We start from the raw sequence: 15636 nt of genomic DNA, 5'->3' as shown, positions 1-15636 counted from the left end.
GACATGAGTACCAGACAATGACATGACACTGTGCGCAGTTAAGTCAAATATCCAGTCAGATGATATGGAATATAATTTGCACTTGCACGTTTAGGAAACATACAAGAATTTGTTCAAGAAAATATACACCTGGACAAAATTAGAGGCACCATCCTTAATTACGTTTATCGTGAACTTCCATGTAACTTTTACATATTCATCTGATGCAAAATAGTTCTGGAATATGAATTTCGGTTTCTGAAAATCCATTTACTGCTCATAAGTTCGTGAAAACACTAATACCGGATGCGATTTTTGAAATGGCTATTCCACATTGACGTATATATGTATTTAGAGTAACCTTTTTCCTGGTGGGTTTCATGGGCTTGAAAATCAGAGATAATCTCACCTGTAGATCCTGCAAGAACTGGCGGCGACACCTGTTGCTTGATTAAAGGTAAAGTTACGAATGCTATATAGCGTTGTGATGCCCCGCCTCTTCTCTCTTACAGTTCATCACATGATCAGTTGTTCCTGTGTACAGATGGGGGCTGCTGTCTCGTATAATCGATACTTCATGCATGTGTCCAGATCTTATTACAGCGTTGTCGTCTTTGGTCAGGGGAGGTCGTTGACATGACATCACTGTGAGTGAATGAGTGAATGAGTGAGTGAGTGAATGAGTGAGTGAGTGATAATTCTATAAGTGAGTGAGTGAGAACTTAATGAGGAAGGAAATCCCAAAGTGACCGTTTCAAGACGGTTACCCCTTTGGTGAAACCCATCAGTTGGGATATCTTGCGGAAAAACATGGAAACCTAACCGGGGTGAACCGGAATTCGAGTCCACAACCAGAGGTTTGAGGTGTGTAAGGGACACAATTCTATCACTGAAATAGATATGTTTGTTCGATGCCTCCTTTTCGAGGAAACAAATTGACTATTTTGAATATTGAGCACAACATAATCTGTTTCTGATAAATATCCCACACATATATACTTAATTATCGGTTCCTAGCTATAGATGAGGGAGTTTGTTTTACGCCACCTTTAGACATATTCTAGGAATATCACGACAGGGGACACCGGAAATGGGCTTCGGACATTGTACTGGATAGTCAGTGAAGGCCTGGGGAGTGCTATATTTTACCTGTGCTATATTTAGACACAGTTCTGGAATATACTACAAGTACTACAACCGTATGGGGTTTTCTGACCCAGGGAGTTCGAGAGTCTTCCAGAGTCTTTTTGTTTCAAGTATATTAAGGAGAAATAACTTGTGTTTCTCATTTCATATTACACCTCACGTTACAAGAAGACCAGTATTGTGTGGAAATCGTTCTTCCCCTGGATATTCAGCCTAACCCTATTGACCATTGTTGAATGAGGTGAATATTACTGTCTCTGCTTTTGTGTTTTATTGCTCTTGAATTTGTACTGTATTTTGTACTGCCACTTTACTACCTGTGATTTGTATTAATTTGTAAACTTAGTTAATCTTAGAATGCAATTGTTAATTATATCACACTGCTTTGTTATTTGTCGGTTTCAAATCGAATTATTTTACATGCTGATTTCCGGCTAAAATGTAGCTTCAGCCTCGGAATCAACAGGTAAAACGAAAACGGTTTCATCAACACGCGAATCGCCAAGTATCTAAAACGTGCAACAGTATCAGTAATACGCTGAACGCCAAGTATCTTAAAAGGAAAACAGTTTCATCATCACGCGGAAAGGCTCCACAATGTTATACATGTAATTAGTTCCAGTATAAATATCAAATAATACCCGCCTTTGTTTGTTTGTGCTGGGAGTTCGCCCATGGCGCCTCATTATTGTGAGATATTGATTGTTTCCAGCGTCGTAATGAACGTTCTCGGGTGGTTTACATGGAAAAGAGGATTCCAACTAATTTGAGGATCTCGTCGGTCCCTATCAATTCACCAGATCATATTCCTACGCACAACTCTGTGTTGTATATGTGGGAGGTCGATACATACTGCAAGGATGTGTCTGTCCAGGTTTCCGAATGAGATATTGTCCGCCAGGTTGGCAGATCTTGTTATCAGATAAGATATTTTCTGGATGGTCAGTTTAATGCTAATGGATGTTCCCTTTACAAACGCGGGGGCGGTGGGGTAGCCTAGTGGTTAAAGCGTTCGCTCGTCAAGCCGAAGACCCCGGTTCGATTCCCCACATGGGCACAATGTGTGAAGCCCATTTCTGGTCTCACCCGCCGTGATATTGCTGGTATATTGCTAAAAGCGGCTTAGAACTAAACTCACTCACTTTTGACCCTTTACCAACGCACATTCTTTATTTCAAAGTCATGTCACCACAATATAAGGGTGTCACTTCGTCGCAGGACACCAAATGGTACGAACATGTTAATGGTACTTCTAAATGGTATCATCTGTGGGCGAACTGAAACAGACTCAGTTCAACACATTCCTCAGAAAGGTATATGTACCAAACGAAAACTGTACGTGGGTTTCAAATTAAATGTAAATGAATATCCTAAAATAACTCAAATAACTCAATATTAGTCTGTCATACAGACCCTGAAGCAAATATATCCAAGAAAGCCCACGCAAGTCTAGAAAATGTAGCAAGTCTAGATTTCCACAGCTTCAGGAAATGAAAAAAGTCTTAGGGCTCCTGTTCATTATATTTTTATTTTTTTTACTATGAGCTTTTTTGTGTAAAATATGTTCATTTCAGAGACTGCTCGTTAGTCTAGAACAATATAAACGAGTGAGTGAGTGAGTTTGGTTTTACGCCGCTTTTAGCAATATTCCAGCAATATCACGGCGGGGGACACCAGAAATGAGCTTCACACAATGTACCCATGTGGGGATTCGAACCCGGGTCTTCGGCGTGACGAGCCAACGCTTTAACCACTAGGCTACCCCACCGCCCCAATATAAACGAGGTAAGAAAGGAGGACTCAGAAAACGAATCAGATCAAGAAAGACTCACCCTCCTTGCGTACATTATTACTTTCCAAGGTCACAGGTCACATCCCTACGACAACAACTACCAAAACTCGAAGGATGTGTCGATACCTATATGAATATCGAGTATCATGTCTACTTGTTTCACAGAAACCAGACTGAATAACACTATTGCTGATGATTCCCTACAGATTCAAGTTTTAATACCTCTATGCGACTGGATAGAGACGGTCAAGTAACTGGTAAAAAGACTGGTGGTGTCTGTGTTTATGTCACTGAAAAGTGGTGCAATAATTATGCTGTGAGGGAGAGATTGTGTACTGTGGAGATTGAGTTGCTTTCTATGTCTTTGAGGCCTTTATATACTGAGTCAAAAGAAACTTCACATTCTTTCTTCAGGGCACTTTAAAAGAACAAGAGATGGTAAGATGGTTAAATTGTTATTATTCCATTGCTGAGATCTGTGTGATGTACTCGATACACTGACAGTGCCATAATCAGTTCCATTAGGCTACACCGACGTTCCAAAACATGGGTATACAGAATGTCAAGTCACAAGAATAAAAATGCGAAATTTCTCAGTTCAATATCGTGTATGGCCGCCCCACGCATTCACCACTGCCAAACACCGTCTCCTCATCGACTGCCTGATGCTTGTGAACACGTGGTTGGGGATTCTGCGCCATTGCTCTTGCAAGGCAGCGCCAAGTTCCTGCAAATTCTGAGGTTGGTTCCTAAGACCACGAAGCTTTCTCCCAAGTGCATCGCAAACGTGCTCTATTGGATTAAGGTCAGGGGACCTCGATGGCCAGTCCATGACGTTGATTCCAGCGTTTTGAAGGAAATTTCGTGTCAACATCGCGGTATGCGGCCGAGCATTATCATGCTGGAACTGTAGAGCAGGAACGAGTTCAGGGGTGAGCACCTGGTCGCGGTAAGCAGCAGCTGTGAGGTTTCCACGGATGACCAGAAGTCGGGAACGGTTGTTCCCACAGAAAGCACCCCACACCATGCAACTTCCGCCCCCGAATCTGTCGACTTCCTGTACACAACATTGGGCATACCGTTCACGACGTCGTCTCCAGACTCTATGCCTGCCGTCCGCGAATCTGAGGGTAAACCTGGATTCATCGCTAAAGACGACTCGATTCCAGTCTCTGGGTCCATCGGAGGTGACGTTGGGCCCACAGCAGACGTTGACGTTGATGAAACGGCGTCAATATTGGCCCACGATATGGACGCCGAGAATGGAGATTGGCAGCCCGCAACCGATTTCGAATGGTCTGTGAGGACAGTCGACCTCTAAACATCTCAGCCCTCAGCCCTAGTTCGTAGTAGCCGGTCTTCTGCAGAAATCTGTCACGTAGGTGACGTAGGAGGATTTGACGGTCTTCTGCTCGTGACGTCACACACGTGGACGACCCGACCTTGGGCGATTAGAAGTGGTGCCAGTTTGTTGTAGACGACCTTGCAAGTCATACATGAGTACGACGGCTGCATCCCATTGCTCTTTAAAGCGACGTCAATAACTGATCTTCCCGCTTGCAACATGCCAACGGCACGTTCACGTTGCACATTTGACAATCGTGGCATTTCAAAATGCCGTTAGAACTGTCGTTTAAAAGTGTTTTTCAATTCTTTAGGCCAATGCAAACACGTATCCGCATTTGACCAGACAACTTTGATGCGAAGATCAACTTTGATGCGTGATCGATCGACACGTGCAAAACCTGATTTGGCACTAACGTCATTTGCACGACGAATGGATGGGTTTGAGTGGGTTTTGCTAACGTTTTTCTAGAGTAGACAGATAGGGATCCCATTTCGGATACATAGATGTATCATCAGAGAAAAATGATTTATTATTTTTCAAATTACATTTTGTGAAGTTTCTTTTTGACTCAGTATATTTACCAAGGGAGTTTGGTCAAATCTGTGGGACAGTTGTCTACATCCACCCAAAAGCTAACAACAACAAAGCACCTGACATAATTTCGGATCACGTCAATAAAAGTGAAAACATATGGATGTGTATTAAAACAAGCGTTACCTAACTATTGTCAGTACTGTTTTCAGTACGTCACGTGCACTACTCGCAAGGACAAAAAATGACCTGTGCTATGGGAACACGAAGGAGACGTACCAGTCTTACGTAAAACCACCTTAAGCCATAATGCTATTCACCATGTCCCCTCATACAAGCAGAAGCTGAAGTCACAAAAGCCAACCACAGAGACTGTGAAAGTGTGGTCAGAAGACGCCATCAATCAACTCAGAGGTTGCTTCGACTGCACACAGTGGGACACTCTTCAGGAATCTACTGCAAGTCTTGATCAACTCAACGACGTTGTGACTGACTACATAACATTTACTAAGGTTAACCTTAACTGCATAACATTTACTAAGGTTAACCTTAACTGCCATTCTTTAACATTGCACTAAGGTTACCTCAGTGACTTACGACCACCTTAGTGCTTTCTGAAGGAAGGCCCAGTGCTCTAAAGTTATTTCCTAACAACTAACCATGGATCACCAAAGAACTGGAAGTGCTTCTCAACGCGAAGAAACGTGCTTAATGTTCTGGGAACCGAGTACCGGTAAAACACATTCAAAGAGACATCAAACATTTGACAAAGAAGTGCAAAACCGAATATAAGGAAAAGATTGAAAAAGAATTCCGGAAGAATAACTTAAATGCGACATGGCATGGTGTAAAAACCATAATCGGTACTAATCGGAACCGGGCTAGTTTTCCTGCTCAGGACGAACTTTACCTTGCTAATGATTTGAATAAGCTCTACTGTCGGTTTGACATCAACGACTTCACAACTGATCGTCTCGCTGTCAACCAGTCTCTGTCAGTCGGAGAAGATATCACCATCACAGAGGATGACGTTCTTCAGGTCTTCAAGAAAATAAATATCAGGAAAGCTTCCGGTCCTGGCAGTCTACCTGGAATCATATTCCATGAGTGTTCTCAACACTTGAGTAGTATATACAAGGTAATATTCCAGCTATCTGTTAATTCACACCATATACCTGCAATCTGGAAAACGGCCAGTGTGATACCTGTCCCCAAGAACTCGAAACCGTCAAGATTATCGGCCTGTGGCTTTAACGCAAATAGTAATGAAATGCTTTGAACGAATGTTATCCTGAAATTCCTCTTACAAGAAACCAGACATCTCATGGACCCACTACAGTTCGCCAACAGAGCTGCACGTGGTGTAGAAGACGCTCTGTTTTCTCACCTACATACTGTATATGCTCACCTGGATACTCCCAAGTCATATGTGAGAACTGTGTTTGCCGACTTCTCATCGGCGTTCAACACGATACAGCCCCACCTAATGATGCAAAACTACTTACTATGGAAGTGAATAGCACTCTTATACGTTAGATCAAATCCTTCCGTTACATCCTGTTCTAGTGAACTGTTCCTCTTCTGAATTAACACTCAAGAATACTGGTGCTCCCCAGGGATGTGTATTATCTCCCGTCCTGTTTACCCTCTACACTAATGACTGTGAGTGATAAACTCATATCCTTCATATTCAAGTTCGCAGACGATGCCGCATTACCAGGACTCCTAAACAGCTCTGAACTTCATTACAGAAACGAAATTGATAGGTTCACTTCCTGGTGTGAAGACAACTATCCTATATTAAATGTCACTAAGACAAAGGAAATGATTATAGACTTTAGTACCAGTAAACAACCTCTAGAACCAGTATTCATCGACGAGGAGTACAAATATCTGGGAACGATACTCGACAATAAACTGTCTTGGAAAGCCAATACTCGCGCCTTATACTGTTAAAGGTCAACAAAGGCTATATTTTCTCCTCAAGCTGCGTTCTTTTGATGTTGACCAAGTCATGTTAAGCCTATTTTATCAAACTTTTTGCCAAAGTGTTATCACATTTTGCTTACAAGCATGGTACGGTAATCTTCCCCTGAAGCTGAAAAACAAAATCAACTCAATTGTGAAACTTTCTAGTATACAATGTGCGGCATTCCCCTCCATAATTTGACAGCCCTATATGAGTGCCGGGTTATAAAGAAAGCATCTGCCTGAAGTTCTGGCTGATACGTCCAACTTTTTATAAAAGCATTTTGAACTACTTCCGCAGCTTCAAAATTCCTCTTTACAAAAGTAACGGAACGTCCAAATCACTTGTACCATGCAGCATCAAGATTCTTAATAAGTCCTAACAGTTTACTCCTCACATGTTTTCCTTTGTTTTTCTGCGTACATTGCTCTTATGTGCATGAGGGTAACTTTTAATTGTTTAATATTTATGTTAATAATGTATATTGCTGTTGTCAATCTTAATATTACTGTTGTGTTTTAATACTGTCAATGTAATATTTTATGACCGTTAAATGCTCCAGAGCTCAAAATTTCCTCCGTGGATGATATAATCTTATCTTATCTTCGACTTTCAGGTCGTGATTCACAATTTGCCGATGCATTTTCAATTAGCCATATGAATGACCAGATGATATTGCCACCACAATCTATGTGCTTGCGTGTTTGTGGGGAACATGATACTCACGCATGTGGTAGTTGAATGTGAACTCCACACAATTATTGTTGAGCTATAAGGTCTGAAAATTTAATTTTAATGTAAACCGCCCAAATGATTGTTTAGCTATCAGGCGATAATTGAAAATATACTTTCCGCGTAACCAAAAATAACACTTACGAAATGCCAGTTTCCTAAAACTACGTGGTATGCTGCAAACAGTTATGTCGTAAGTCCAGACATTTTAATGTACACATAAACACAATATCATCTCTTAAAGATGATATGAATACCAGGAAACACTCATGACGTACCGCGGACCAGTTGTCCACGTGTGACGCCTTCAGTCAAGAGGCGGTAGCAACTCTGCCAAAGCCAACCAGGAATCTAGATCTCATTATTATTCTCATTATTATTTATATATCTAAGCATGTTTGAGACATAATTAGCCTATATGAACAGGCACTCCACCAAGAAGGGAAGACAATACCCCAACGTCATATTACAACGTGTTAGATGTCATTGAAGTCAACATGACACTACCGGCCTGGACACAGGTCATGATGGTAATCAGGTAACCCATCACCTTTTTATTGGTTTCCTGCTGTACGAGCTGCCATATATGATCAATGGAGGCAAGTTCCTCCGTGGGATTAGACGCGTGTCAGTCAACTTGTCCCCGTAACAAGTACAGGGGCATGACGTAGCAAGCAAATAAGCCCAATATCTGTCCGTGACCCTGTCCGGATACAGTACAATGTATCCAAAAACGTTAATATGACCCCCTGCTTTAATGTATTAAAAATTCACCGAAACCGTTCCGTCCTGTGATGGCGCAACGAATTGGTTTTCAAGATATTTGAATGCGTGTGTGTGTGCGTGCGTGCGTGTGTTCGCGCGCGTCAGTCAAGCAGAGGGCTATAGTTGACATTCCAGATCTCATTTGTAAATAATCATTTTACCACACAAATTTAAGCAAGAAAGTAAACACACAGACTGATATTCTGCTCCTCCTGTCTCTAACAGAGAGGTTGTTCAAGCTGCACGTCCCACAAAACTTGACCAGGGACCACATGTAGACTGAAGTCCCAAGCTTCTTGCCCATGGTACCATGATACGTACAGATAATGCATGCTTCGTGACCACTGTACAAACAGATGTCACATGCTTCTTGACCATTGTACAAACAGATGTCCCATGCTTCTTGACCATTGTACAAACAGATGTCCCATGCTTCTTGACCATTGTACAAACAGATGTCACATGCTTCTTGACCATTGTACAAACAGATGTCCCATGCTTCTTGACCATTGCACAAACAGATGTCCCATGCTTCTTGACCATTGCACAAACAGATGTCACATGGTTCTTCACCATGGTCTATACGGGGGTTGCTTGCTTTTTGACCATTGTACAAACAGATCTTACATGCTTCTTCACCATGGTATATCCGGAGGTTACATGCTTCTTGACCATTGTACAAACAGATGTTACATGCTTCTTGACCAGGGGATACATACAGATGCTATGTGCTTCTTGACCATGGTATACATGGATGTTACATGCTTCTTGACCATGGTATATGCAGATGTTATGTGATTCTTGACCATGGTACATACGGATGTTACATGCTTCTTGATCATGGTATATACAGATGTCACATGCTTCTTCACCATGGTCTATACAGAGGTTGCATGCTTCTTGACCACTGTACAAACAGATGTTACATGCTTCTTGACCATGGTATATATGGATGTTACATGATTCCTGACCATGGTATATGCAGATGTTATGTGATTCTTGACCAGTGTACATACGGATGTTACTTGGTTCTTGACAATGGTATATACGGATATTGCATGTTCTTGATCATGGTATATACAGATGTTACATGCTTCTTGACCATGGTATATACGGAAGTTACATGCTTCTTGACCATGGTATATACGGATGTTACATGATTCTTGACAATGGTATATATGGATGTTACATGATTGATGACAATGGCATATACGGATGTTACATGATTCTTGACCATGGCATGTACAGATGTTATGTGCTTGCTGACCAGGGGGTACATACAGATGTTATGTGCTTCCTGACCAGGCGGTACATACAGATGTCATGTGCTTCCTGAGCATGGTGGTACATACAGATGTTATGTGCTTGCTGACCAGGGGGTACATACAGATGTTATGTGCTTCCTGACCAGGCGGTACATACAGATGTCATGTGCTTCCTGAGCAGGGTGGTACATACAGATGTTATGTGCTTCCTGACCAGGGATACATACAGATGTTACGTGCTTCCTGACTAGGTGGTACATACAGATGGCATGTGCTTCCTGACCAGGGGGGTACATACAGATGGCATGTGCTTCCTGACCAGGGGGTACATACAGATGGCATGTGCTTCCTGACCAGGGGGTACATACAGATATCATGTGCTTCCTGAGCAGGGGGGGTACATACAGATGTCATGTGCTCCTGACCAGGTGGTACATACAGATACCATGCGCTTCCTGACCAGGTGGTACATACATGTCATGTGCTTCCTGACCAGGGGGTACATAGAGATGTTATGTGCTTCCTGACCAGGTTGTACATACAGATGTTATGTGCTTCCTGACCAGTGGGTACATACACATGATACATGATTCTAGACCAGGGGGGTACATACAGATGTTATGTGCTTCCTGACCAGGTTGTACATACAGATGTTATGTGCTTCCTGACCAGTGGGTACATACAGATGATACATGATTCTAGACCAGGGGGGTACATACAGATGTTATGTGCTTCCTGACCAGAGATACATACAGATGTTACGTGCTTCCTGACTAGGTGGTACATACAGATGGCATGTGCTTCCTGACCAGGGGGGTACATACAGATGGCATGTGCTTCCTGACCAGGGGGTACATACAGATGTTATGTGCTTCCTGACAAGTGGGTGCATACAGATGATACATGATTCTAGACAAGGGGGGTACATACAGATGTTATGTGCTTCCTGACCAGAGGGTACATACAGATGTTACATGATTTTAAATCAGGGGGTACATACAGATGTCATGTGCTTCCTGACCAGAGGGTACATACAGATGTTACATGATTCTAGACCAGGGGGTACATTTAGATGTCATGTCCTACCTGAGCAGGGGGGTATATACAGATGTCATGTGCTTCCTGACCAGGGGGTACATACAAATGTCATGTGCTTCCTGACTAGGTGGTACATACAGATGGCATGTGCTTCCTGACCAGGGGTACATACAGATGTCATGTGCTTCCTGACCATGGTATACATGGATGTTACATGCTTCTTGACCATGGTATATGCAGATGTTATGTGATTCTTGACCATGGTACATACAGATGTTACATGCTTCTTGACCATGGTATATACAGATGTTACATGCTTCTTCACCATGGTCTATACAGATGTTGCATGCTTCTTGACCACTGTACAAACAGATGTTACATGCTTCTTGACCATGGTATATATGGATGTTACATGATTCCTGACCATGGTATATGCAGATGTTATGTGATTCTTGACCAGTGTACATACACGGATGTTACTTGGTTCTTGACAATGGTATATACAGATGTTACATGATTCTTGATCATGGTATATACAGATGTTACATGCTTCTTGACCATGGTATATACGGAAGTTACATGCTTCTGACCATGGTATATACGGATGTTACATGCTTCTTGACAATGGTATATATGGATGTTACATGATTGATGACAATGGCATATACGGATGTTACATGATTCTTGACCATGGCATGTACAGATGTTATGTGCTTGCTGACCAGGGGGTACATACAGATGTTATGTGCTTCCTGACCAGGCGGTACATACAGATGTCATGTGCTTCCTGAGCATGGTGGTACATACAGATGTTATGTGCTTCCTGACCAGGGGGTACATACAGATGTTATGTGCTTCCTGACCAGGCGGTACATACAGATGTCATGTGCTTCCTGAGCAGGGTGGTACATACAGATGTTATGTGCTTCCTGACCAGGGGTACATACAGATGTTACATGATTCCTGACCAGGTGGTACATACAGATGGCATGTGCTTCCTGACCAGGGGGTACATACAGATGGCATGTGCTTCCTGACCAGGGGGTACATACAGATGGCATGTGCTTCCTGACCAGGGGGTACATACAGATATCATGTGCTTCCTGAGCAGGGGGGGTACATACAGATGTCATGTGCTCCTGACCAGGTGGTACATACAGATGTTATGTGCTTCCTGACCAGGTGGTACATACATGTCATGTGCTTCCTGACCAGGGGGTACATAGAGATGTTATGTGCTTCCTGACCAGGTTGTACATACAGATGTTATGTGCTTCCTGACCAGTGGGTACATACAGATGATTACATGATTCTAGACCAGGGGGTACATACAGATGTCATGTGCTTCCTGACCAGGTGGTACATACAGATGTTATGTGCTTCTGACCAGGGGGTACATACAGATGTACATGTTCTAGACCAGGGGGACATACAGATGTTATGTGCTTCCTGACCAGATGCCAGATGTTACGTGCTCCTGACCAGGGGGTACATACAGATGTCATGTGCTTCCTGACCAGGTGGTACATACAGATGCCATGCGCTTCCTGACCAGGTGGTACATACAGATGTCATGTGCTTCCTGACCAGTGGGTACATACAGATGATATGTGATTCCTGACCAAGGGGTACATACAGATGTTATGTGCTTCCTGACCAGAGGGTACATACAGATGTTACATGATTTTAAATCAGGGGGTACATACAGATGTCATGTGCTTCCTGACCAGAGGGTACATACAGATGTTACATGATTCTAGACCAGTGGGTACATTTAGATGTCATGTCCTACCTGAGCAGGGGGGTATATACAGATGTCATGTGCTTCCTGACCAGGGGGTACATACAAATGTCATGTGCTTCCTGACTAGGTGGTACATACAGATGGCATGTGCTTCCTGACCAGGGGGGTACATACAGATGCCATGTGCTTCCTGACCAGGGGGTACATACAGATATCATGTGCTTCCTGGGCAGGGGGGTACATACAGATGTCATGTGCTTCCTGACCAGGGGGGTACATACAGATGTCATGTGCTTCCTGACCAGGTGGTACATACAGATGTTACATGATTCTAGACCAGGGGGTACACACAGATGTCATGTGCTTCCTGACCAGGGGGGTACATACAGATGTCATGTGCTTCCTGACCAGGTGGTACATACATATGTCATGTGCTTCCTGACCAGGTGGTACATACATATGTCATGTGCATCCTGACCAGGGGGTACATACAGATGTTATGTGCTTCCTGGCTAGGTGGTACATACAGATGTTATGTGCTTCCTGACCAGTGGGTACATACAGATGTTACATGATTCTAGACCAGGGGGGTACATACAGAAGTTATGTGCTTCCTGACCAGAGGGTACATACAGATGTTATGTGCTTCCTGACCAGAGGGTACATACAGATGTTACATGATTTTAGATCAGGGGGTACATACAGATGTCATGTGCTTCCTGACCACAGGGTACATACAGATGTTACATGATTCTAGACCAGGGGGTACATACAGATGTCATGTGCTTCCTGACCAGGTGGTATATACAGATGCCATGTGCGTCCTGACCAGGGGGGTACATATAGATGTCCTGTGCTTCCTGACCAGGTGGTACATACAGATGCCATGCGCTTCCTGACCAGGTGGTACATACATATGTCATGTGCTTCCTGACCAGGTGGTACATACAGATGTTATGTGCATCCTGACCAAGTTGTACATACAGATGTTATGTGCTTCCTGACCAGAGGGTACATACAGATGTTACATGATTTTAAATCAGGGGGTACATACAGATGTCATGTGCTTCCTGACCAGAGGGTACATACAGATGTTACATGATTCTAGACCAGTGGGTACATTTAGATGTCATGTCCTACCTGAGCAGGGGGGTATATACAGATGTCATGTGCTTCCTGACCAGGGGGTACATACAAATGTCATGTGCTTCCTGACTAGGTGGTACATACAGATGGCACGTGCTTCCTGACCAGGGGGGTACATACAGATGCCATGTGCTTCCTGACCAGGGGGTACATACAGATATCATGTGCTTCCTGGCCAGGGGGGTACATACAGATGTCATGTGCTTCCTGACCAGGTGGTACATACATATGTCATGTGCTTCCTGACCAGGTGGTACATACATATGTCATGTGCATCCTGACCAGGGGGTACATACAGATGTTATGTGCTTCCTTGCTAGGTGGTACATACAGATGTTATGTGCTTCCTGACCAGTGGGTACATACAGATGTTACATGATTCTAGACCAGGGGGGTACATACAGAAGTTATGTGCTTCCTGACCAGAGGGTACATACAGATGTTATGTGCTTCCTGACCAGAGGGTACATACAGATGTTACATGATTTTAGATCAGGGGGTACATACAGATGTCATGTGCTTCCTGACCACAGGGTACATACAGATGTTACATGATTCTAGACAAGGGGGTACATACAGATGTCATGTGCTTCCTGACCAGGTGGTATATACAGATGCCATGTGCGTCCTGACCAGGGGGGTACATATAGATGTCCTGTGCTTCCTGACCAGAGGGTACATACAGATGCCATGCGCTTCCTGACCAGGTGGTACATACATATGTCATGTGCTTCCTGACCAGGTGGTACATACAGATGTTATGTGCATCCTGACCAGGTTGTACATACAGATGTTATGTGCTTCCTGACCAGAGGGTACATACAGATGTTACATGATTTTAGATCAGGGGGTACATACAGATGTCATGTGCTTCCTGACCAGAGGGTACAAACAGATGTTACATGATTCTAGACAAGGGGGTACATTTAGATGTCATGTCCTACCTGAGCAGGGGGGTACATAGAGATGTCATGTGCTTCCTGACCAGGTGGTACATACAGATGTTATGTGCTTCCTGACCAGGTGGTACACACAGATGTCATGTGCTTCCTGACCAGGGGGGTACATACAGATGTCATGTGCTTCCTGACCAGGCGGTACATACAGATATCATGTGCTTCCTGAGCAGGGGGTACATACAGATGTCATGTGCTTCCCGACCAGGTGGTACATACATATGTCATGTGCTTCCTGACCAGGTGGTACATACACATGTCATGTGCTTCCTGACCAGGTGGTACATACATATGTCATGTGCATCCTGACCAGGGGGTACATACAGATGTTATGTGCTTCCTGACCAGGTTGTACATACAGATGTTATGTGCTTCCTGACCAGTGGGTACATACAGATGTTACATGATTCTAGACCAGTGGGTACATACAGATGTTATGTGCTTCCTGACCAGAGGGTACATACAGATGTTATGTGCTTCCTGACCAGAGGGTACATATACAGATGTCATGTGCTTCCTGACCACAGGGTACATACAGATGTTACATGATTCTAGACCAGGGGGGTACATACAGATGTCATGTGCTTCCTGACCAGGTGGTACATACAGATGACATGTGCTTCCTGACCTGGGGGTACATACATATGCTACATGATTTTAGACCAGGCTATACATACATATGCTACATGATTTTAGACCAGGGGGTATGTATAGAGCTTATTCTCAATTAGGACTCAACATCTGTCCAATACACCCATACCCTGTTATCAGTGATAAATGAGTGAGGGGACGCTGCAATGGCAGGTTCATCTGCGAATGGAGGCTGGAGTGACGTAAGTTCCAGATGTCCAACAATTGGGCAAATGTTGTAATGGAAACCCTCTCCTTGTAAACAGCTTTGTTGATGCACCATTCAACTTGTACCTAACTGTACAGTCAACACACACCACGCCTCTCCAGGTAGGGGTTGATCATACAAATACAAAAATAGCTTTGCATATGTAGATTCTTTACTTGCAAAAAACTGTTCAAAGGTGTATACCTACACCAAACAATCATATGAGATGTCATGCAGCCAAACAAAAGCTGACAATTCTAGTTTCACCTTGCATTATGTACATTTATTTACACATGATAAGAAACATTCATAGTTTCTTCATTAATCAAATGAACTGTAAAATACATTTATGTACACACAACAGATTTGTAGCAAACAGTCACAAAC

The sequence above is a fragment of the Haliotis rubra genome, unplaced genomic scaffold, assembly GCF_003918875.1.
Source record: "Haliotis rubra isolate DU_JTF1 unplaced genomic scaffold, ASM391887v1 Scf36, whole genome shotgun sequence".
Taxonomy (NCBI): domain Eukaryota; kingdom Metazoa; phylum Mollusca; class Gastropoda; order Lepetellida; family Haliotidae; genus Haliotis; species Haliotis rubra.
Note: the sequence above shows the minus strand (reverse complement) of the source record.